The sequence below is a fragment of the Lissotriton helveticus genome, chromosome 10 (assembly GCF_964261635.1).
Source record: "Lissotriton helveticus chromosome 10, aLisHel1.1, whole genome shotgun sequence".
Taxonomy (NCBI): Eukaryota; Metazoa; Chordata; class Amphibia; order Caudata; family Salamandridae; genus Lissotriton; species Lissotriton helveticus.
In genome coordinates this window covers 1,215,396,317-1,215,420,910 of record NC_136071.1, presented here as the reverse complement: position 1 = coordinate 1,215,420,910, position 24,594 = coordinate 1,215,396,317, and the positions used below count along the sequence as shown (strand labels likewise).

The following is a 24,594-nucleotide window of genomic DNA, read 5'->3' as shown; positions in this document are numbered from 1 at the left end:
ACCTTGACAAATAGCCCTCCTCATTTTAAATATTTACTTTACAAATGTTCACCATGTCAGTCACATGTAAATAAAGTTATTTGAACAGAACGATAATATAATTTAAGGATCCGCCAAAGCTAGAATTAGTCCATGGTCATCAACTAAACCACACCTTTCTTTCTTTTATTATCTGCCCCTCTCTATTTTCCCAACCCAATGATCGCTTTGAGGTGCGGCGACTAGTACAGTATCACCAGGTGCCAATGTCAAGGAAGTGCCTTCTGCATGGCAGGCTGAACTGAGATAAGAGGATCCTGCAGAGTTATTTGAGTAGCATTTTCAGGGGTTATTTAAAATAGAAAGACAACTGTGGTGGTAAATGCACTTGAGGGAGTGATCTTAGATTTGTCTATCACAGTTTTGACTCATGATATAGAAACATAGAGGGTTAATGTTCCTGCTGCAATGCACAACATGTAACATGCAGATCACAGATTAGTATTTTATGTAGATAGCTTACTGGGTTATCGCTTTTATCACATAGATCCTTCTGTACTTGGAGTTCAAAAGTGACAATCCTTCAGATATAACCCATTGAGCTATGAACTGGCCTCAACATCTTGCATGCAAATAAAAAGGCAGAGGATTAGATCATTATTGTTTTTCTTCTCAATCTTTTGTTATTCCATGATTGCTGAAAAGGCATCCTTTGGGGAGCAATGCAATTTTATTAGCTTGAATCCTCGATCATGTGTTACATTTATGGCCAGGTTTACAAAGACTTTGTGCCTGGTTTGCTGCACAAAAGTGATGCAAACCTGGTGCAAAGTATTGTTTTGGGGCTTACCGTGGGTGGCACATTGACCTTCCCCTGCACTCTCTCATAGATTTTGATTTCCATTTACTAACGTTGGTATGAAGGGATTGACATAAACAAAATATGCATCCATGAGACAGACATAAAGTTTAAAGAAGGATTTATTATCTCCAAACCTTTCAAACTTTACAACTCACATACAAAATAATAAAGGGTTGCACTTTGTCAAATATAGAATTTTGTGCTGGAAGGTCACGCGTCCAGTATAAAACCTAAGTTTGAAATCACCTGAACTCCCTTGCACCATGGTGCAAGTGTGTATGCATTGGTGCAAGGCAGCCTAAAGTATGCAAACACTGGAGGAGAGAGCAACAGCATCATATCTTAGTGCCCCTTCGTTTCTCCAAGTCCAGCACTGTAAAGTGTAATGCCTACCTGTGAGAAAGTCATCCTTTTTACCCCAATCAGCCCCATTGTTTGATTGACACTAGTGGTAACTCACTCTGATTGTGCCATGATATTCAGACCCAGGGCCAGTAGTCTGTGTCACCCCTAGATGCCCCAGGGGTAGGGTGTCTTGCAACTATAAATAGGAACATTATATAAGAGATGTTTTCTATGCCCAGGTGTAAGAGTAACTGCATATTTTCCCATTTTAGCACATGGGCTCCAAGGGCTAACATAGGAATACTTTAATTAATGATAACTATTGATAGAAGCCAGCTAAAAATGTACTTCAAATATTAAAATGATTATTAGAATAAATGCACAACTTGCCATGGTTAGATTCAATATAACTTTCACAGCACATTAAGCTATAGAACAATTTTTCAGCCGTCTCTCCTGTTTGGCCAGCCTTCCAGCAGTCTCTCCTGATTGGCCAGCCTTCCAGCAGTCTCCCCTGATTGGCCAGCCTTTGACAGGCTGGTCCACATTGCTCTGATGAGGTGTGAAGCAACCTGAGCAGTGACAAAGGGCATCCGGTAGGAGGAGATCTGCAAGCTGCAGAGCAAAAGGCAGGGTGGGCGTGGAGTAGCTAAATTGGTCTTAGAAGTGAGAATGACATTTAGGACAGGGCACAAGCTCACACTCACTTCTTGCACCCCAAGCCAGACAGGAGCCCCAGTAATTGAATTAGCAGAGGAGCTTGAAGGGACGTGTTAAGGAAACTTAGCCATGCACTCTTTTGGATCTACAGATTTAAGGTTTTGCCCTGCCTTAAAAAGAGAAGGAGTGGACTCCCTGAAACCAACATGTTAAAAGAGCTCCACGTGCATCATCTCCAGCAAGAAGAAACCAGCTGACAACCTTCAGCTGGACCTTTGAGGATTAGGCCATGTTCATTGCAAGACACATAGTAACAACATCCCATGGAGCAACTCAGAGCTTCTGGAACCTTGGATTAGTGTTTCTACACGTCAGTACCCCGTATGTTCATTCTGAAAAATGTCCAGAAGTTTGGGGAAGATTAGAGAATTTTTGGTAAAAATCACCATGATGGTGGCCCACCCATCGACGGGAATCAAGCCAGAGACTTTGAATTACAACCCAGCGAGCAAAATCTCGATGGATTAAACCCAGATCTGTGACTGGGGGTGAATGTTTTGCCATTGTGCCACATTCCGTCCATCATCTTATGTGTTTTGCAGTCCCAGGACCGAGTCAGTGTCGGGCGGAAGGAATTCCTCCGACATCAAAATAAGGCCCTACATAATAAATGTACACCCTGAAATAGTGAAAAGCCAAAATGAATACATTTACTACAAAGTTTAAGAGTAAATTTAAATGTGTGGATTTTCAAATTAATGAATTTCCTACATTTGGTTATTCACCATTTCCAAATGTAATAGTAATAGATACTTTTTTTCAAATAGCATTAAAGAAAAGAAACAACCTAGCAATTTTATTTTCAGTTACTATTTATTAAACTTAAACAAAAAGTTTGTTTAATTAAAGGATTTTTTAAAATTTTGAATATATAAAAAATGGTTAATTGTTAAACTAATTAAATATGTAATTATTAATTCTGTATACTTTTTAAGGCACACACACACAAACACATACACACATATGCACATAATTTAAAAGTAAACCAAATTTAATTATTTTAAGCTTTTCTTTTTCTACAGGTTGATTTATTGTGTTTCTGCCTCCATTATTTTCTATGGGAGTGTTTTGCAGAAACTGTGAGTGGCTTTGTGTGGAGTTGAACTCACTTCAAGGCTTGACTGGTGATCGTTTGCTACTGTTGTTTATGCATTTTGTACTTTTGAAAGTATCTTTTTTTATTTTTCTTCATCTCGGTGGAAAGCAGACAGCCTACCACAACAAATGCAGCATGTACTTGAGGCTTTATTACATCACTTGATGCAGTATCACTCCCTAATAGCGCTAAGTTAGTCATAAAGAGTCCAATGTTAAAGCGAAACAGACACTCCAGAGAGTAACAGTACACAGCATTATCAACACAATTTAGATGCAGCTCAGACTCGCCCTGCGTACCTGAGCAAGTTCCTCATCAGAGAATGTCATCCATGACTTATCTCAAGACTCCCAACACTTTCTTGAATTTCTTAGGACATCCCTATAGTTTGTACTCAATTATTTTTTCATGGCCCATACACCAATCCACGTTGGTCTCCCGACTTCCCTGCTTTAGGACCTCACTACTACGGTGGGTGATAAATTCTGCTACGCTGGAGAATTTGCAGAGTTTTGCTCACTGTGCATTCAACTTGGATTGTGGAGTTCAGACAAAACTCTGTCAACTGCAGTGTGATGGAGTTTTTTCTCATCTGCGGCTTCTCAACTTTAAGTTGGCAAGAGCATGCAGGAATTTGCATCCCCTAGTGCAATTTTGTCAACACGGAGGGTGGTGAAAGGTTCACATTGAGAAAAGTGCCATTCAAGTAGAAAATCTACTTGAGCTGCAGAAAGAAGCTGCACCCTCTGGCGCACCGTATGGTGCCACTCACACTGAATTTACAATGTTGAACAAGCTTCCAGTGCTAAAAATCCGCATAAGCAGCACAGCGTGCCAAATTCTGACTGCTCACAAACTCTGCACCATTACATAAAAACTCTGTGAGTTCAGCTCACCCCTAATCACTACCCCCCCCCACATTCTAATGACATCCTGCTTGGCTACCATAAGCGGTGGATGGTCTTTCCGTCCGCCACGGTCCCCCCCCCCGGCCATCCTAATATGGTGGGGGGAATTTAGGTGCGGATGGCGGGCCTACCGCCAGCCTGGCGGGGTCAATCCGCCCGCCATCCTAATGGGCCCCTAAGACTCTGAGAGTCACCTTCAAATACACCCCCAGTATTTCCAGAGGAATGGACAGTCCCACAAGATGTGGACTATGGTTCCTCTGTGTCCACAGTCTCTCTTACAGCTGTATGATCAAATCTTCACCATTCAGAACAGTCTGAAAGGGATAAAATAAGCCTGGTGGGACAGCCTAAGTTGTATCAGCTGAAACGATCCCTAATGGCTACTTTTCGTGCGCATCTGCAGGTTGCCCCCTCAGTTGTCATCCTCCATTTTACCCAGGACCACCTTACACTTCTCCCTGAGGCTATCCAGTGGGGGAAGTGGTTGGTATTTTGAAGTAGGGTGGAATATAGTTGATTCACTGCATAGCTGGTAAGTGGGAGCCTAAAAATCTGTACTCCAAGAAAGATTCAGCTGGGGCCTGCATCAGGGCCTGCACATGCGGGCAAAGGAGGTAACTTAGGGCCTCATTACAATGTCAGTAAGAAAGCAATCAGGCAAATCCCTTATCGGAATCATTGCTGACTGACTCAGTTTCGGGGAATCCGACTGATCGATTATGATGGTTCGAAACACCGTTCAGTCGGACTCCCATTGTCTTCAATGGGAGCCTGTGTTCTGACCAACAAAACAGGCTCCCATTGAAGAAAGGGGTGGTTGCAGAAAACCTTGCACTCTGTGGCGGGCACCCCATGATGCCTGCCACACTGTTTATGGTTGTGAAGCAGGGTCTCATGGGTACCCCCATGGGCCCCAATCGGAGGCCTTTGGGTGAAGGGGGGCCATCTACAGGCCTCCATAGTCAGTTTCCGACGGCAGTTCTGTGTTAGACAAACCGAGTTGGAAAGGCTGCCCAAATAAGATATCGTAATGCATTGGTCAGAAACGCAGTCCATAGACCTGTCCAATTCGGCTCCAACCGACTCGGTTAGTCTGAATGCCGGTCGGAACCAAGTGGGAAAGAGCTAGACTAAACGGGTACCTTCTATCGTAATTGGTAAGTCGGAATTGTTTCCAAGTCTGTCGGAAACATGGGTTCCGACTACAGTTAAGAAAATCTGAATGCTATTCGGTACATTTCCGACACCACAAGGAGGCCTTTAGTTGTTGGTGTCCGAGGTATTGCCAAATTGGAGAGTTCATATTGGTCTTGAAACGCCCGGTATGAAATTATCTACGCACAGGACACTAGTGGCTTGTTTTTTATGTCTCTCCCACTACATCTGTAAGCACAGGCAGCAGAGGTAGTCCCTTGTTGTCGTACAGACACCAGCATACCTTTTTGGCTCTATTGCTCTCCTGTCTGCCATCACCAATAGCTCCTTTTGAGATACATAAACCCAGTCATTGATTGTCTGAATTTGGGTCTCCCAGTAGTATATATGGGGGTCAGGGAGTTTTGTGTGGTTTCTGCTTGGCCCATTGTAGTTTTCCTTAGGTCTGTCTAACTGTGCACGTAATGGGCCTAATTTTCTTTTGCACATGTTACTATATTAACACGCTTGCTTTTGTGCCACATTTATTTTCACAAAGAACCGGCAGACATTTGTATGTTCTCTTCTTTTCTTGGGATTTAGTTTGAACACCACTTACAAGGGCAAACAACAATGTCCCTTGTTATTGTATCAGGCCAGACACTAATATCTAGATATAACATGAGAATGCTGTTGTTGTTTGTGAGTAAGCATGTCTAGTCATTTAGATGAGCACAGGAGTTCAAAAACATACATGAAGCAAGAGTTCTAAGGCAAGAGCATTGCATCAGTTGAGATGTAGAAGTGATCAGAAAGAATATTGAGGAGCAAATTTCGACTCACCATCATATTGAGTGAAAAATATCATGGAATGGAAATATTAAGTGCAAGAATAAAGTTGTCAAGAATATGGATTTAAAGGTAAGTAATATACATTTTTAAAATGTAGAAGTCATTAATATTGTATCCATAAATGATTGTTATGTTTTATAGTATATTTTAAATGTATATGACATAAAGTTTTGTTTATCTATTGTTTATGTTTCTTACTATATTAGTTACATTTTTATTAGCTATGAAATTTAATTTTAGTTCTGTAGCAAGTTGTGGCTTTATAGGGGAATAAGGGTAGAGAGTGGGAAGTAATTTAATTATAATAACATTAATGTTTTTTATTAATATTATATATTAATTGATATTTAAGTTTGTTGGTTGGTTTGTTAGTTTTTTATGTAAATGTTTTTGCAGGTGTGGCATTTATAGGGGTTAAGGGAGCAAAGTAATTTATTTTGAATACATTAATAATTATTTGTAAATTAATATTATTTCATTAATTGATAAATAATTATGTTAATTGTACATTATTTTGTTTTTTAGGGGCTGGTTGTGGGACTATTGAGGTAAAGGGTGGGAAGTAATTGTTTTTTAATTTGTTAATAATTGGTGATTAATTAAGAATCATTAATTAACTGATAATGAATTATGTTAATTGTGCAATTAATTGTTTTAGGTGTAGGATGTGATATTTTAGGCATACAGAGTGGGAAGTAATTTTTTTTGTATGTAATAATGAACTGTTAATTAATAATAAATAATTGATAATTGTTTATTTGATAAATGATTATATTTATTGTGCAACTTTATAAAACAATATTGGGCTGGGTTTGTATTAATTATTCAACATGTTTTTAAATGTATTTACTTTTTTATCATTTTCATTTTTTTCAAGATATTTTACTTGTTTTCAATGGTGCAAGGACAGGAGTGGGAGTAGAACATTTTACCTCTCCATAATCTCACACTTTTCCTACTGTTAGACTGACTGGAGTGGAGATAATATATTTTACCACTCCGCAATCCAACACTGTCCCTACCGTTGCAATGACTGGAGTGGGAATAGGAAATGTTAGCCCTCCGCAATCCAACACTGTCCCTACTGTTGCACTCACTGGAGTTTGTAAAGTAAATGTTCCCCCTTGCAATGCAACACTTTCCCTACTGTTGTACTGACTGGAGTGGGAATAATAAATGTTACCCCTCTGTAATCAAATACTTTTCCTACTGTTGCACTGACTGGAATGGTACTAGTGAATTTTACCCCTTCCCAATCCAGCACTTTCCCTACTGTTGCACTGACTGGAGTGGGAATATAATTTATTTTGTTAATTATAATATTTATTGTTGTGTTAATTGTATTGGGAATAGTAAAATGTAGTATTTTCAAATGTTATATTTTAATACATTTTATATTTATTAATTTAGTGTAGAACATCCTATTTTTGTGTGATACAAAATATTTCTATATTTTTGTTTTGTTTCGGTGGGAAATTTGTGTTTATTTGATTTTATTTTTAATAATGTATTTTATTTTGTTATAATTTATATAATTATGAGTTTGAAGTATCATGATGATAATATTTAAAAATGTTTAAAACTTTTATTTGTAAATTATTTATAATTAAATTGTAAAACAAAAGTCTTGTTTTTTTCATTAAATTGGTTTTCTTATTTAATATTTTACGTTTATGGTATATTTAAATATGTATACATATATTTTTGATAATATTATATTATTTACATTTTCTTTAATTGTATTATTATTTAAAATATTAATTTATGTATTTTTAAAAGTAAGCTTATTTATTTGTTAAAATATATATTTAAAGATATATAATTTTTATACATTAATGTTAGTATTTAATATATGATTTTTTTATATTTTAAATTAAATAAACATTTAAAGTTCGATATATAACACAACTAAATTATTTTAAATGATATATTTTTCTCAATGTTTTTGCACTTACCTTTTTTAAGTATAGGCAGGCGATTTTTTGCTACTCTATATTTTTTCATCACTTTTCATCGATATTCTGCCAATAAACCAGAATGTTCATGTGTGTATGCTGAGGTACGGGGTCTGCCACTAGTCCCAGAGATCTTTGATTTATAATCATTTATCTTCTGTTGAATGGTAGGGGTTTAGGTTACTCTGTTATATTACTAGGCATTCCTGTTTTCAGTTTCTATTTTTAATTAATTCTGGTGGGGTTTTTTCAGTGTTTTCAAGTGATTTCAATACCTTAAAAAACAGTGGTTATCAGTGGTTACACATTTTCGCGCTATTAAAAACTACAGAAAAAGTGTTTTTCCGGTGTTTATGGAACATTTTGGTTTTATTATTGCTTGCTTTCTGCACTGATAATGCATGGTATATAGACAGTGTTTGTATAGTGTATACGAGGTCCAAATAGATTTTTGTAAATGTAACTTATTGTAGTAGCCCATACAATACTGCTTCAGAGAGTCTTTGTTCATGCATGCTAGCTCTTTCCTTCCAATATAAACTTATATTTGTGTAAAGGCCCTCTCCACATTGTCACTTGAGATGGGCAACGCCAAACCAGCCAGTACACAATTTGTTAACTCCGGCCACTGACATAGCTTTCCATGCCAATACTGGTTCATTTGAAGATTGCGATTCTCAGGACAGGTTCTGCAGCATTTGCGCTGAGCTGGGCACTTATGCCCTCAGAGTTATTGAAGCGGTCAAAAATTAAGCAAAAACAACAATTGATGGACAGAATGCAGAACAATGTCATACATTCACCCCAGTACAGAGATCTGGGCCTAAATCCATCGTTTTTTTGCACTTCACACCACCCCAAGTCAGACATGGCAATATGCAAATCAGCCTTGACCCTGTGCCTCATGGGAACAGTCGAGCCCGAACTGCCAAGCCATGTGTTTCCTGGACTGGAATCAAGCATCCAAGGACCGGTTTCTGGCTATCAGCCGTCATCAGCCTGGATACCTTGACTCCAGTGGTGTCAAGAGCATGGGACTCACATCTAAGCATACCCGTCCCACTCGGGGTGACAAATGCAAAAACAACAATTGATGGACAGAATGCAGAACAATGTCATACATTCACCCCAGTACAGAGATCTGGGCCTAAATCCATCGTGTTTTTGCACTCCACACCACCCCAGGTCAGACATGGCAATATGCAAATCAGCCTTGACCCTGTACCTCATGGGAACAGTCCAGCCCGAACTGCCAAGCCATGTCTTTCCTGGACTGGAATCAAGCATCCAAGGACCGGTTTCTGGCTATCAGCCGTCATCAGCCTGGATAGCTTGACTCCAGTGGTGTGGAGAGCATGGGGCTCACGTCTGAGCATACCCATCCCACTCGGGGTGACAAATGCCCCAGTACAGAGATCTGGGCCTAAATCCATCGTTTTTGTTTTTGCATTTGTCACCCTGAGTGGGATGGGTATGCTCAGACGTGAGCCCCATGCTCTCCACACCACTGGAGTCAAGCTATCCAGGCTGATGAAGGCTGATAGCCAGAAACCGGTCCTTGGATGCTTGATTCCGGTCCAGGAAAGACATGGCTTGGCAGTTCGGACTGGCCTGTTCCCATGAGGCACAGGGTCAAGGCTGATTTGCATATAGCCATGTCTGACCTGGGGTGGTGTGGAGTGAAAAAAAACGATGGATTTAGGCCCAGATCTCTGTACTGGGGTGAATGTATGACATTGTTCTGCATTCTGTCCATCAATTGTTGTTTTGCATTTGTCAAAAATTAAGCAGCACTTTTGAAACTAGTGAGGAAATTCCCCTTTACGGACGGGATCTAGAACAGAGTACCACAGTGAGGTTTCATTGACTTGAAATGCCATTGGTGGTCAAGGGACATTTATATGCATCATTGCAAGCCATTTCTCATACATTGTAAAATAAAAGTTCCTGAATTGCTCTTCATCATTGCTTTGCTCTCTAACATGGAACATGTTGCAGTGCCAAAGTCACTAAAGGTGTCGCCCAGCCTACTCTCAAGGAGAGTTTTTTCACACTTACACCAATAATGCTGAACACTTGGCAGACAAGGGTGTTTTCAAAATCTAGTTTTATTTTATTATGTCCACTACAGCGGTTATGTTTTTCTGGAAAAATCTAAGAATGCAGCAGAGGGTACTTTTTTCACATCACTTCAATATGTGACCAAAGATCCTCATATTTCTTGCCTTTGGTATCATCACTCAGCAAAAATTATGTAAACAGTTGCCACATAAATAATATTGCATTCATAGCCCCTTGGGCTGAGAACCATCAGCTAAGGGACACAGTTGGGATGACTCTTTCTTTGATGCCACCCAAAGCACAAAATGATACATATTTGCGCTTTAGTTCCTGTGCAGAAGAAAACAGTCCACCAGAATGACCTAAAAAGCCAATAGCATTCCTTGTTAACTCTGAAGATTGTAAAGATGCTTTCAGCGTAACATCTAACAAATGGAAAGGATCTCTTACAGGGAAGCACTTCAGCTCAGGTATCAATTTTGACAGGTCTTCACACAACTTTTTCCTATACGTAGCTGAATCACTGCAAATACAAAATCACGCCATTCTTTGTTAAACTTGGAAAGAACCTTTTTTTGCAGTGCTCTTCTCACATATACTTGTCACTATACCTTGCAATGAATGTTTAAAGCCTGAGGTGTTGGCAATTCACCTACTATCAGTACTGACTCACTAGAAACTGGGGGCTGATATATTAAGGGGTTTTACCCATTCTCTGTGGGTAAAAGTGATGACAAATATTAGGAAAGATTCTTATGAAACCAGCCATTTTACTTATAAGGAAAGAATCAAATATGATTTTCATATTTCCTGATTCTCTACAGTTTATAAAATAATTAAACAAGACCTAAAACATGCTTCTAAATTCTGCATCTTTAGACCAAAGACCACAGAACTGACAAAAAACAAAAGGAAGAAGAAACAGTATTTTAGTGGCATCCCACACAAACCTCAAGCAGAATAATGTTAGCCCAGACTTTCTTACTGCTAGCTTGTATAACAAAGTGACATTGTATTGGCTCCTCCAGGAAGAAAAAAAAGACTCTTTCACTACGTTTTTCCTTTCTTTGAATGGCATTTAGTTTGTTGTTGTGCAAGTGTTTTTTCAGTGTTTATATGTTTTCACTGGTGAGGGCTATTTCTCTTTCAGTGGGGTTTTATCAGTTATTATAGGTTTAAACCTAAAACCGGACAGTCTATATATAACACAACAGGGCTTTTCATGGTAAATGGGATATTGACCATGCTAACAGTATTTTTACTTTGCATTTATGTTCTGATTGTGGCACGAGTACTGCATTTCAGAGCACTATAGTTTAAATAAATATTCTAAACTTCCTTTGCATCTCTTGTTTATCTTTTGTGGACAAGCGTGAGTGAGAGAGTGAAAAGGTGTGTCCTGTTACTGTGATCCCTGAGAAGGTCGAGAGTGCTGGGTTCTGGGATGCCTATTTGCTTGTTCCTCTGGAAAGCTTAGGAGGGCAAGTGAGACACTATATCTAAGCAGACTCAAGCTCTTAGACACTGAGGCTGTATTGTGACTCATTCCCGACATACCGATGTTCTATGGCCCCCAGCAGAGTTCCGTACCTGAGCAGAATCCCTCCACGGGAGAGCTATGCCCCATCTAACACTTCCCTCGTAAGGGATGCCTATGCTATGCTTGGGGGAAACAGCCTTAACAATGCAGGCTGAGCCATGCATGCCGTTTCCCCACAAGCTCAACCATGCATGCCTTAACCACACATATGCCTTAAGAATGCATATGTGTGATTAAAGCAGTGTGAGGTCTAGCTGGGATGGGCGGGCCCAGGAGCAGGAAGGATCGGGAGAAGACGTGGTGAGGTAAGTGGGGCTGAGGCTGGGTTTTGGGGGCTGGGGTAGTTTTTAAGGGTTGGGGTAGTTCTTAGGGCTCAGGCAGTCCGGTTAGTTTTTTTGGGCTGGGGGGGGGGCTGGTAGTGTCTAAGGCTCATTGGGTTGGGGTAGTGTTTAGTTTCAGGGGGGTTGGGGTTGTTTTAGCACTCAGGGGGAGTCAGGGCAGTGTTTAGTTCTCGGGAGAAGGTAGTGTTCAGGGCTTGGGGGTTTGGGTAGTGCTTAGGGCTTAGAAGGGGGCGGGTAGTGTTTAGGGCTCAGGAGGTTCAGGGTAGTGTTCAGGGCTTGGGGGTTTATGTAGTGTTTAGGGCTCAGGGGGGTGTCTTTGTAGTGTTTAGGACCTGGGGTCAGGGTAGTGTTTAGGGCTCTGGCAGGGTAGGGTTAAGGGCTCAGGGGGTTTGGGTAGTGCTTAGGGCTTAGGGGGGTCGGGTAGTGTTTAGGGCTCAGGGGGTTCAGGGTAGTGTTTAGGGTTCAGGGTAGTGTTTAGGGTTCAGGGCAGGGGGTAAGAGTGTGATATTTACCACACATCCCTGTACCAGTCATGTCTTTACCACAAAATGGTGTGGTAACGGCATGCGTGGTAAAGGCATGCATGGCGAAGGAATGTTTTGTTTCGATGCATACATTGTTGGCGCCTCATGGTAGAGGCACGCGTGGTTTAGCCATGCATGCCTATGTCATACAACCAATTCTTGGGAACCAACCTCTTGTGACAACATTTGCTGATCTAAAAAAGCCTTTGGACATTGGGAACAGAGTGTTCTGTAGGACATTCAGGAGCTCTGGAAGGTATATATAGTCTTGTAAAGTGCCCCTTTACCCATGAGGCAGTGGGGTTGCTTCCTCCTATGGTCAGCTGCTGTTTTATATTGTTTCTCCACGTTTTCTGCTAGGAATGAACTGCAATCTCATGCTATGAATATACCTAGGTGCTTGAACCCCAATGGCTTCCAAGCAAAGGATTTCCACCAGTCTGCTTCCATCAGCTTCCCAAACAACATAAATGCAATTGATTTATTACAGTTAATGAAGAGCCATGAAAACAAGTCAAACACCTCAAGGGTTTCAAAAACCCTTGGAACCGATCGATCTGGGTCAGAGATATAAAGCAGGATATTATCCGAAAATAGGGACATGATCTCCTCCCAAACATTGTCCCTGCCTAACCCGTGTATTAGCAAATTTGTTCGCAACCAACATCACAGGGGTTTGATCGCCATCTCAAACAGCAGGAGGGAGAGTAGACATCCCTGTCTGGTGCCCCTGCCCTATTCTCTGGAAAAGGCACCATTTAGTTTCACCCTGGCCAATGGGTCTTTGTATAGTAACCTCAACCATGACAAGCCCTTCCATTGAGTCCTTTTTTTGAAGGATTATCATTAGGCAGAGTCAAACGCCTTCCTGGCATCCAAAGAGAGGAGGAGACTCAGCTCAGCAATGTGATTCCAATGCACCAGGCAGCCCACCAATCTGTGGAGATTGCGTCTGGTGCCAGTATAAGGCATAAACCCTCACTGTGAATGTATGAGTGCTGCTCTATGGGTGTCCCTAGGCAAAGTCCCTTCCCCGGGCTCTGATGTACATCGATTGGAGTCGGCCTATTAGATGCTTTTTTGCCCACTTGAAGACTTCTGGGGGAAATCTGTTTGGCCCCTGACTCTTTCTGATTTTCATTTTGCTGATTGCCTCCGCTAACTCTTCACCAGAGATGTCTACATCCAGGGAATCACTCAAATCTCCCCTTAACGTAGGCACCAGCACCTCTCCCACAAAGTCAGCAAGGGCCCTTTGGTCAACTCCCTCTAGCCTGGTAATAAAGCGTCTCCAAATGTATCACAAAGGCTCCTGCTATGTAAACCCAGGATCTCTGCCCTGGACCCAGAATCCCCCCAAATGTCTGCTTTCCTTCTCATACAGTTTGCCTTTCTTTGCCCTGTAATTTTTCACTTCCTCTTGATAGAGCAGATGCCTCAATTCATTACTCCCTGTCTCTAGCTGACCCTTCATGACCCTCCTGCTGAGCCATCTGTGCCTCTTAGCTGCCACCTCTTTATCCCTCTCTTTGTGAATGCCCCTAATGTGTGCAAACAGGATTCCTCTCAAAACTGTCTTGTATGTCTCTGACAGGGTGACCTATGAGGCTGCTGTCTACAAGTTCTCCTGGAAGTATTGGGGCCAAGTCTCCATCCCGAGTTTCTTATTCTACCAGGCTAATATGTCCCAGGGGTACAATTTCCACTCCTCCCTTGAACTCTTCATGCTTTTCTGCTGAAGTACTGTCAGTGGTGAATGGTTAGATATGTCCTGTGAGTGCAGCTTTGGGTGTCCAAATCATACTATTTGGTGTTTAATGGCAAGGAAATAGTAGAATGAGTCTAATCGGAGTTATTAGTGTCTTGGTGGATTTCTGGATGTTCCTCTCAGCACATGTGTACCAATCCCATGGTCTTCAGGGAAATCTCTAGGAGTGGGTTGTGGCTTGGTCTTGGTAGATCTCCTTATTTTTTCTATCTCTTTCTCCATGATGTATTAAATTTAGGTCATCCCAATCAGCAGGACTGAGTCCGCCACTTCCGCTAGTCACATTCACATTTTGTCTAGTCCCATTGTTTGTAAACCCGCAGGAAAAACCAAGTGGCAAGTGTGAGGGAGAGCTCATTCCACTGACCACTCACTGTTGCTTGGCATCCCAACTTGTCTGTCCATGTGTGTGTTACCCTGAGGAGTAACGATCAGTGAACCAGAATGTATACCACTCTTGATCTGGGTGAGTATCTGTCATATACTAGTGGGGTGTCCTGCCGTGGTGAAGTATTCAACTAGCATTTCTTGTGAGATGCTTCTCTTGGAGAAATATATTTGGATTCAGTTGTGTCAAATATTTCCACATTACCCCCACTTCTACTGTACCTTGCACACTCAGGACTCATACATCATTTTTTTCAGTAGAGTAAAATATCTTACTCACTCCGGCCACAGATCTCAGTTTATGCACTACTCTACACTACTGTAGACACTCAGACATAGAACAGTACAGTACATTGTACACTGATTGCACAGATGTTAGTGTCTGCAGCACAGTATGGTACTGTGCAAACTCAGGGACAGATCTCAGAGATCTCACTTTCTGCAGCACAGCGCTTTACCGTGCACACTCAGGACACAGGTATTCAGTTTACAGATCAAAGATGAGAGCTCCTACATTGCTGACATGTAACTGGAAAGTCATTTACGGAACATCTTAAATGGCAATCAAAGACGGGCATATATGGCCCGGCTGCATTAAACTTCAGGTCTAACGATAGACTTTAGATCTAAACTTAGGGGCACATGAAAGGGACGTTCCATGGATGTTGTTGTGGGTGTTCCCACGCAACAACCATGGGCTTTGACACTGCCTCAGATTTGCAACATAGCTTAAATCTGGGTCTGTGTCAAAGTTAATGCCATCCCAATGCAGACGTAACAAGGAGAAATGTGTTAATTCCTCATGTTTCCCTCATTCCATGTGTGGTGCATTCCGAAGCATACACAGAATGAGAACAATATCCCCTTTGATATCCCTTCCTGCTCAAAAATATTCATGCCAACAACACAGACTTTTCAACAAAAAAGGGGTAAGGAGTGATAGGAATAGGCGATTTTTACCACTCGTCAGGAGTGGAAGGTCCAGCTGCAGTGTTCGCCTGGGGGCACAGTATGAACAACAAAGTACTGAGCTGTTCCTAATAAGGTGAGTGTCAGGGTCAAACAGTTATTTTAAGGCCATAGGGTCTCAGTGGAGTCCTATAGCTGGGCATCCATTTGGTTGGATATAATGGCCTCACACACCCTTGCAGGTGTCATGCTTCATCATAGGCAATGCTCCTCGTTGGGTCAGCGGTGCAATACCCAACGGGCAACACCTCAAAGAGGGGCGCTTTGGCGGAGATCTTCAATCCAACTGCCGTATGGGAGAAGTGCGGGTGTGGGGCCAGGAAGGTGTAGACGTTATAAGTGAATTAAAATGAGGCTAGGAGTACCAGGATCAGGTTTATTCTGGGGGTCCCCTACTTCAATTAAAATGAATTACTAGCCAGTACTCGATGGAATATTATGTTCCTTTTTTCGAGACTAGGCTAGTGTGTGCAGGCATTGGTCGACATGTTTCTCGCAAACGTACAGTGACTAGCGATTCATCAGGACTTGTATCAGAAGTTAATCTTTATAGGGAAACTGTCTACAATAAATGTTCTCCTAAATTAAGTATATATGACTAACTATAAAGTGAAAACAATGTGGTACCTGTGTTGCGCTGTATCGGCTTGAGTGGGGAGACAAAGGAAGCAAATCACAACAGGTTCCATAAACAAACAAACAACTGTGACCTTGTACACTCAATGTGACATGCTAGTGAGAGTGTAACTAGCATGTGAGTTAAAAACATGGAGGAGTATAATCCTCAGTGAGCACGGTGGTGAACATGCCCCTTTGGAAAAATACAGTTTAAAATTATATACACAGCAGTGTTCTCATAGATTGTTACAGGGAGCACCTCACTCACCTAAATGGTCAGGAATAAGTACAACAACAGTGCCCGGCGGGTAGTACATCGGGTAACGACCTCTGTAGTATAAGGCTGAAGATAACAAGAGAGTGACAATAGACACGTTGAACTGTGGGCCTCATGTCCCTCCTTCTGGTCATGCATTAACTGCTAGGGGTTTTGGCCTGGGCATAGGTTGATAGGTGTCTTGAACCAGCGTTGAATGCCCTCATGTAAAAAATAGCCACCAGAGGGAGCAAGTCCGGCTCATGTGAGACGGTGGTTTACACAGACCTCGCTGTATGTCTGGGAGTCAAGCAACTGCTCCTGAACCATGGTGGTTTGTTAGTGGGTAAGGAATGTGCGTCTTATGAAAAAACAAACCAAACCAAATGGGGGGAGGGTATGGCTCATGTAGGGCAGTGGATGTCAAAATACAAATAATAGTGGAGGGTCAGGAACGAATTTCTGGGGAATCGACTATGTGTGAGAACAAGTGGCAGTAGTCCACTAATCAGGATACATCATTCGTGGTTGATGAAAAATACCCATCAGTAGCTCTTCCTTGGCGCCCTTTTCATCATATGGGTTCCTTCTAACCATGAAGGATGTTTTTTTTTGGTATGGTCAATTTCGACAGGACAAGGACCAGTGATAGTCTATCTGGGTCACAGGGAGCTACTGAAAAGCAGTGCGTGGGGGTGTGGTAAAGTGCAAAAAGTGCAGGACAGTGGTGTATAAAATTAGATAACCATGAGGAAAAATTATTTATTACAGACCTCAGTGTTTCTAAGAATTAAAAGAGTAGTGCGAGATTGGTAGTTTCACCTAATAGCTACCAACAGGTTGATCGACATGTTTCAGCAGATTTTAGGATCACAGAGGTATCCACTGCATTCCTCAGGACCTGTATCGCTACTGCTTGTGATGTGTAGAAAAATAAAAAGGAAATATTTCACCTGGGTTCTATTGAAGAATCATTCTCCCAGCTGAGAAGTCCAATATAAACAAACATAGTCGAAAACAAAGAAAAACATACAATTAATATATGTACGATATCCAAAACACTTTCATGGTATATCATATCTATGTAGAGAACCTATAATGCAATTCTCTCTTCAGTACTTTTATTCCTACATATAACCACAATACCTCGAAATGATATGTAGTTGGACTCTCACTTACCATTTAGTGCAGGAGAGTACTGCCTCACCTCACCTGGCTCACGGCGCAGGTAATTGAAGCACCGCTCTATTGTAAAAAGAAAGACATACAAAGACACGTCAGCTACCGCTGACTTCACACTTAATCACAACTTTTTCTGGCGTGTTTGCGGGTCAATTGGCCAATAAGCCCTATCTAGGGCCTCAGCAGAATTTTTCAGCATGGCAAAAGCGAGACCTCCGTTTGAAGGGAAGGCCGTCTTTAGTTGATTGTTCTTAACAGAAGAACGATTATAGTCACTGATAAATCGAAGCGTGAAGGGCATATGTGCTAGCCCAGATCTCCGCATTGCAGTGACTAATGGTTGTTGGATATCGATGTTAGATTTTATTGTTAGAATTTTTGTACACATGCGTCCCTGACTCTGTATCTCAAACAGTCCCCCGAACCTTCTAAATATGCCACAGATAAACTCCTGGCGTCTAGTGTTGTATGTCAGTAAAGGTTCGGTCGCGTTTGAACTGACACGCGATTAAACCATGCCCCAGATAGACAGCGCATCATAGCTGTTGTAACAGCGTATATTTCGCCGCAGTGGGTGGGTGAAAAGATGTATATTCTCCCACCTTTCAAGCGCTGGCGGATTAAGCTTAGAGGGAAAAGCAGCGCAGACAGTTACACGCACCAGCGCGGTCGAGCTTTCCTTACTCTGGGCGATTGTGAAGAATCTCACGCGTTCCGTGGCAGCAGATATTAGCGATCGCTGGCGGACAGGCATAGAGAGGTGGTCTCTTACCTGTCCGTCGGTACTTCCAGCGTCCCTCTGGCTGTAAGGGGAGGTGACGCGCGCAACTAGCAGCAACAGTTTTACTTCCTTGAGTGGGCGTGTCCCATAACATCCCCTGACTCCAAGGATTCTGGGACGTGTAGTCCATAATCGGGTGGTCTAAGAACACCTACTCCCTGATTCTTCACGTTATATTTACATGATCAGCTAGGCATACATTGGCTCAAATCTGATTGGACATCAAATTTAGAATGCCAGCAAACCTCACTGGCAGGTCGATTATTGATATGCACAGCAGGGGTACTGTGGAATATGTAGTGCCATAATGATCAATTGTTGTATAGCTCCTATATATCCTTATATCGTGTTAAGTTAGCATAGGTACATTTGAGATTTAAACGCCATTTTTCCTTTCTTGCAACTTCTGCACACGACCCTTAATTGTTGACTTAGCTTTCAACCTAGTGGTTTGCCGTGGTGTATGTGAGAATAATATGTTATTGCTCTGATATCAGTTTTGTTTAATAAACCATGTCTGCACGGAGAGTGCTGAAGTTTCAGGAGCAACACGATATGGAATTGTTATGAGGTCTGATCTCCACGCCTTCATAGTCATAACACAAGTGCAGCCTTTGCCAACTTGGGCTTGAGGCGGGATTGATATTGCTTTGCACGAGAATTGTTAACACACTTGATGCGGTGCACATGCAGAGAGAGCTGGTGTATGCTGATGTGATTCCTTCATGCTAGGACACTAAGGTATGGGCCCGCCCTAAAACAACCCAAAGAGACCTTCTTAGCTAATAATATAATATATGTGTTAGGGAGGGTGAGATATAAGTGTTGTTAACTCTTATTCATTACAGCATGTTAACATGCTGTCACCATTCGCTTTTTATGTCTTAGTAACTATGCTGATAATTTTGCTACTGATAATAAGTATACTTGTATTATCTAAGATACTGCGCCTGAGAAGACGGCATTAGTAAATAAACATTTCAAATGCACATGTGTCTTCTTTACTCCATGTTCTGGTTTGTAATGATAATATAACGAAAGAGTGTTCATGAGTCCCACGTACCCTGAGGTACTGTAAGTTCATGTTCTGGTTTGTCTAAACATTGGGAGTTTGATATGTCCAATGAGACACTGTAGCTAGCTCGGTAAGGGGTGAGTTGGTTGCTAAGGTAAGTTTTGGGACACCCTAATTTGCCGAGGTTCCACTCCTCTGTGCACAGTTCTGTGTGAGTACAGAAACCCTGCAACATGGCGCCCAACGGTTTCGGTGGTCTTATATCATGACACTCGAGTAGTTTATCGTTCATGCCTTAACCCCTTCACATCCGTTTCCGGAAAACGGGGTGTCGGTGAAACCTACCTATTTTTTGAAATAGGTCTTTATTCAAGCTTGATTCTTTCTTAAACGGTTTCTTTTGAATTACTACCCAGTTGTGCTACAAAGTATTCTTTGTGTGTTCTTGTTTCCAGTGTTGTCATGGCGGCGGTGGCTATTGCGCAGCATAGTCGCGTAGCGGTACGCAACCATCTTCAGACGTACCAGGTCCCAGTAGATGGGATGGCTGTGATTTTCGTGGTATGTGCAGATCCGGCGTTTCCTTACGAGTTGTTTTACTCTTGGGTTACGTTTCCGGCTGTGGACGCTAATTCTGGTTTGTTCCACTCCTACACCGCCTCGGATGTCCCAGCTGAATATACGCCGTACAGGGCATTGGAAATACCTATTGATCATTGGCAGCATCGAGTTTGGTTTGATGGCGCCCTCCCCCACTCTTTGTCCGCTGCGAGGTTAGGTCCACTCTCAATTCCAGGTACAAATTGGCCTGCGTTGGGTGGCTTTACCCCGCACCCGAATCACGGGGCTTGTACCCTGGCAGAAATTCGCAGGCTACATGTTGTTTCCATTTCCGTGATTCGTGCTTTAGTGCAATACATCGGTCGACATCTTCCTGGTGGTCCCCAGGGGGGTGCGGCCGCTCCCATGGAACGAGGCGGAATGCGTCTCAATCCAGTGATGGTTAATTCGGTTTTTGGTGCGCGTCCTGTTGACAACGATGACTTCCCATTCTGGCTAGCAGAGAAGTTTGATCAACTGGAGGCGGTTTTTCCGAATTCTACTCCTGCTGATAAACATAGAATGTTAACGATTACTCTACCGAAGGATATTACTCCTGAACTTGCTGACTGTGAAAGCTGGGGAAAAACTTTTGCGGCAGTTTATACGAGGTGCTTCGGCACCCCGTCTATGAATGCTCTGCCTGAAATCATTAGACGTGTTCAGAATGATCACGGTCCAGAGGCAGCGGTTGAATTGGGTATGCGCCTGTGTGGTTCTTTTGAGATTGTAAGTGATCTCATTCTCTCCAATGTTAAAGGAGATGCAGTTAACTTTCAGGTGTCGAATGCTTTGGCTGCTCTGCCCGATGCCGACAAACCCCGCCAGTTAGCAAAGATTGTGGTGGCCGCTTATAAGACAATTGGCCGCACAAGTAGAGGTCTGAAATATTTTCCAGTGAAGGATAAAAAACAACCTCAGGGACAATCTGCAGTGACAGATGTCCTGCCCAAGTCCAAAAAACAGATTTGGCCTAAAAAACAGACACAGGGGAAGCAGACTAGGCAAACTCAGGATCCTGTTCCTGCAATACAAGCTCCTGCGCCGGCAGACAGAGTTTATGATTTGCGCGATCGCGCGATGATTAAATCACCTGATCGTTTTCAGGGTTCTGATCAACGCTCTCCTCGTTCCTTTCAGGAAACATCGGCCCAGAAGACCGGTGGTGGAGGAGGGGGTGGACGTGGACGTGGTGGCCAGCAAGGACGTGGTCAGACCCGCCAGACAGACGGCGCAGTGAAGCAGGAGGATTCTACGCCTAAGCGTCCGCAGTTTGCGAAGAAGAAAGTCGCGGCCTTAACAGCGCATAGTTATGCCACAGATAGTGAGAACGCGGCTTCGGAATCTGACGTGGGCTCTGACCTTGCTGGACAGCGCGGCGGAGATTACCATAGTCAGAGAGGCGCTCCGTCCACTACTGAGGGTGACAGCGACTGAAGTTTTTGTTGTTATAGAAACAGCCGATACGAGATTGGCTCCCCCTGAAAGACTTTTTGAAATTGTCCTGTTAATTGAAGGTGACATACAGCGTACTGTCAGAGGGGTATTTTGGGAGAACCTTTCGTCTACGTACGACATTTTGCTTTCCGAGGCTGACTGGCCCCCACCTTTTGTGCTCGCGGCGCCGCGAGGGGAGGAGGTGATCCTACCCAGTTTCGCGAACACTGTCTCGAAAGAGCATGCGCAGCATTTTGCAGAAGAGTGGGCTCGGGCTCTCGCACCGGCTCTGTACCGTAACCAATGTGGTTGGGATAGATTGTCGCCTTGCCACGAAATTCCGTTGCGGTCTCAGCCGCAGCCTCAACCTCAATATCCCATTCAGAGTGAAGCAAAATCTTCCGTCGCGGAAATCCTTGAACAATTGGAATATCAGGGAGTTATTGAAACGTGTGTGTCACCGATGAATAATCCCCCTTTTACTGTGAACAAACCTGACGGATCGTATCGTTTGGTTTTGGATTACCGGCATTTAAACTCGCATTGCCGTAACTGTGCTGTACAGAATACCCACGGCTCTGCCCTAGTGGATAGTCTCGTGCGTAGGCGTTTCAAGACAACGCTTGACATATCCAATGGTTTTTATGCCCACAGATTGGACAGCTTTAGCTCCCAATGGACCAGTTTTACGAGCGCTGGAGTCCAAAAGCAATTCCGGCGTCTTCCAATGGGCTACAAGAATAGTCCTGGTATATTTACCGCTCGAATTGTCTCTATTCTGGAGGCACTCGACCCTGATGCTTTTTCGTATGTGGATGACATATATCTCACAGACGACGATATTTGGGAGCATCTGTGTCGTGTAAATTCTGTTATTTGCAACTTCGCTGACATGGGTTACAAATTTAACTTTGCAAAATCGCACATTGCTGAACACACAGTGTTGTTTTTGGGCTATGAGCTCAACAATGAAGGTAGAGGTTTGGCTCCTCACTTCTTAGAGAAGTGCGCACAATTGCGCGCTCCAACAACACTGAAAAAATTACAATCTTTACTGGGCTTTTTGAATTTCGGCAGGACTTACATTCCGGAATATGCCCAGCGTATCAAGCCTTTGTATGCTTTGATACAACCAACTTTCTCAAAATCATGCTGGCTGCCTGAGCATTCAGCCATTTTGCAATCCTTGCAGGCTGATCTGCTCGCTTCTAAATATTTACTGACTCGTGATAACCACACCAACCTGGTAATAAGAATAATTCCCGGGACGGTGGGTTTCACATACCTCACTTTTAATGAAGGTGACACAGTACCTATTGCTTACAAGTCACACTTGTACACTTCGGCTGAGATGCGGTTTCCCACAGTGGAAAAGGTTTTAACTGCTGTACAGATGGCAATTCTAAAAGAACGAGCACTGTCTCAAGGGAAACGCATGCTGGTGGTAACACCCTGTCCTCACTTGGAGGCAGTCACGAAAGCCAGTGTACCGAATTCGAAAGCTTTGCACCCTCGGTGGATTCAGTGGGCAGCGTCATTGTCATCCACGGATGTCATGTTTATTTTTGACGCTTCCTTACGGGCGCAGGAGTACTTACAGTATGAATTCGTTCATCCTGCTCCTCTGGCTATGCGACCTTTGGAGGACTTCCATTGCATCATTTACACTGATGGGTCGGCGCAGGTTGCGCATGGCTCTAAACATGCCTACGTTTCCGCATGCGCCATTGTGGTCGGTGCTATGTTGAATGATGAGTTCGTTTCCAGGGAAGTGCACACGTTGCCCCTGGGCGATTGCACCGCACAATTGGCAGAGCTTCGTGCTCTCTTACTAGCTTTGGAGTACGCAGATCCAAGTGTTACTACTCTAATTGTAAGTGATTCTTACTACTGTGTCCAGTCTTACAATGAAAACTTGTTCTTTTGGATTCAAAATGATTTTCATGATTCCAAGGGTAGCACAATAAAACATAAAATGATCTGGGTTCAAGTGGCAGAGCTTAAGGCTATGTTGCCACTCGTTTATGTGATTCATACTCTCGGTCATCAGCGCGTGGGAGTTCACGCTGTTGGCAACTCGCTTGCTGATGAAGCGGCGAAATCGGCAGTATCTACATACTTAGTTGCAGCAGTTACTAGGTCTAAAACCAAGATTGATAGCGACATCTTGGCAGCGATTGCTGCCTCTGAGAAGGGAAGTAAACATCCTGCGGGGTTCCCTTCGAAGTATAAATACCACTTAAGTCCCGAAAAGGTTCCTTTTGTGACAATTCCTGATGTTGGGGAACGGCTGATTCCCAACTCGGATCGCAGAGCAGACTTGATTACAGCGGCTCATGAAGGTGTGGCGTCTGCGCATGCGGGCGTCTCGGCCACTGTAACTCAATTACAATTACGTTTCTGGTGGCGGGGACTGTACAAACAGACGCGTGATTATGTCCTTCTTTGTGACATATGCCAGCAGATTAAACCTTCAACTGCTACGCGTCCGCCTCAGACTCAGTTGTACATTTCTAATAAACCGCTAGGCTGTGTTTATTTAGATCACTGCGGTCCATTTTCATCTGATACTGCGTATAAATACATCTTAGTAGCAGTTGACTCATGCACACGCTTTGTGTGGGTATGGCCACATCGCAGCGCTGATTCACGGACTGTCATTAGAGATTTGCGTATCTTTATAGGGATTTTTGCCTGTGGTACCTTCCATTCGGATCAGGGTCCGGCTTTCGCCTCTAAGGCGTATAAGGATGCCATGATTTCGATGGGGGTCCAAGTCAAGTTTTCGTCACCCTACAGACCTGAGGGTAATAGTGTAGTTGAACGAATGAACCGTGATTTAAAGCAATCTTTGACAGCCCGAGTTATAGGCACTGGCAGAAACTGGCTGGCTCACCTCTATGGCGTGCAGCGTGCTCTTAATAATCTCCCTAGAAGGTCTCTGGGTGGGCGGACCCCATACGAAATGCTCTTTGGCATCAAGATGTACGTCCCTGACCTTGACGGTCTAGACTCTGTGGTTCGCGCCACTTCCTTTGACGCAGATGAACATTGCAATGTTTTACAGAATCTACAAAAGTCCAGAGACAGTCTTGCAAAGGAACATTTGCCCTCCACATCGGATGATGCGTTGCAGATCCCGGTAGTTGGCTGGCTACCCCAAGTTGGAGAACTGGTTCGAGAGAAGATCGACAACAAGAAAGAGTTTGGTCCCTCCTATCGAGCTCCGGTCCCAGTGCTTGGAGTGAAGGGCACAAGAAC

The 24,594-nt window shown here is 43.0% G+C and overlaps 1 pseudogene; it reads left to right on the top strand.

Annotated features, from left to right (window-relative positions):
* Positions 1–24,594, top strand: part of LOC144784225 (vomeronasal type-2 receptor 26-like) — a 187,740-nt pseudogene that overhangs the window by 149,025 nt on the left and 14,121 nt on the right.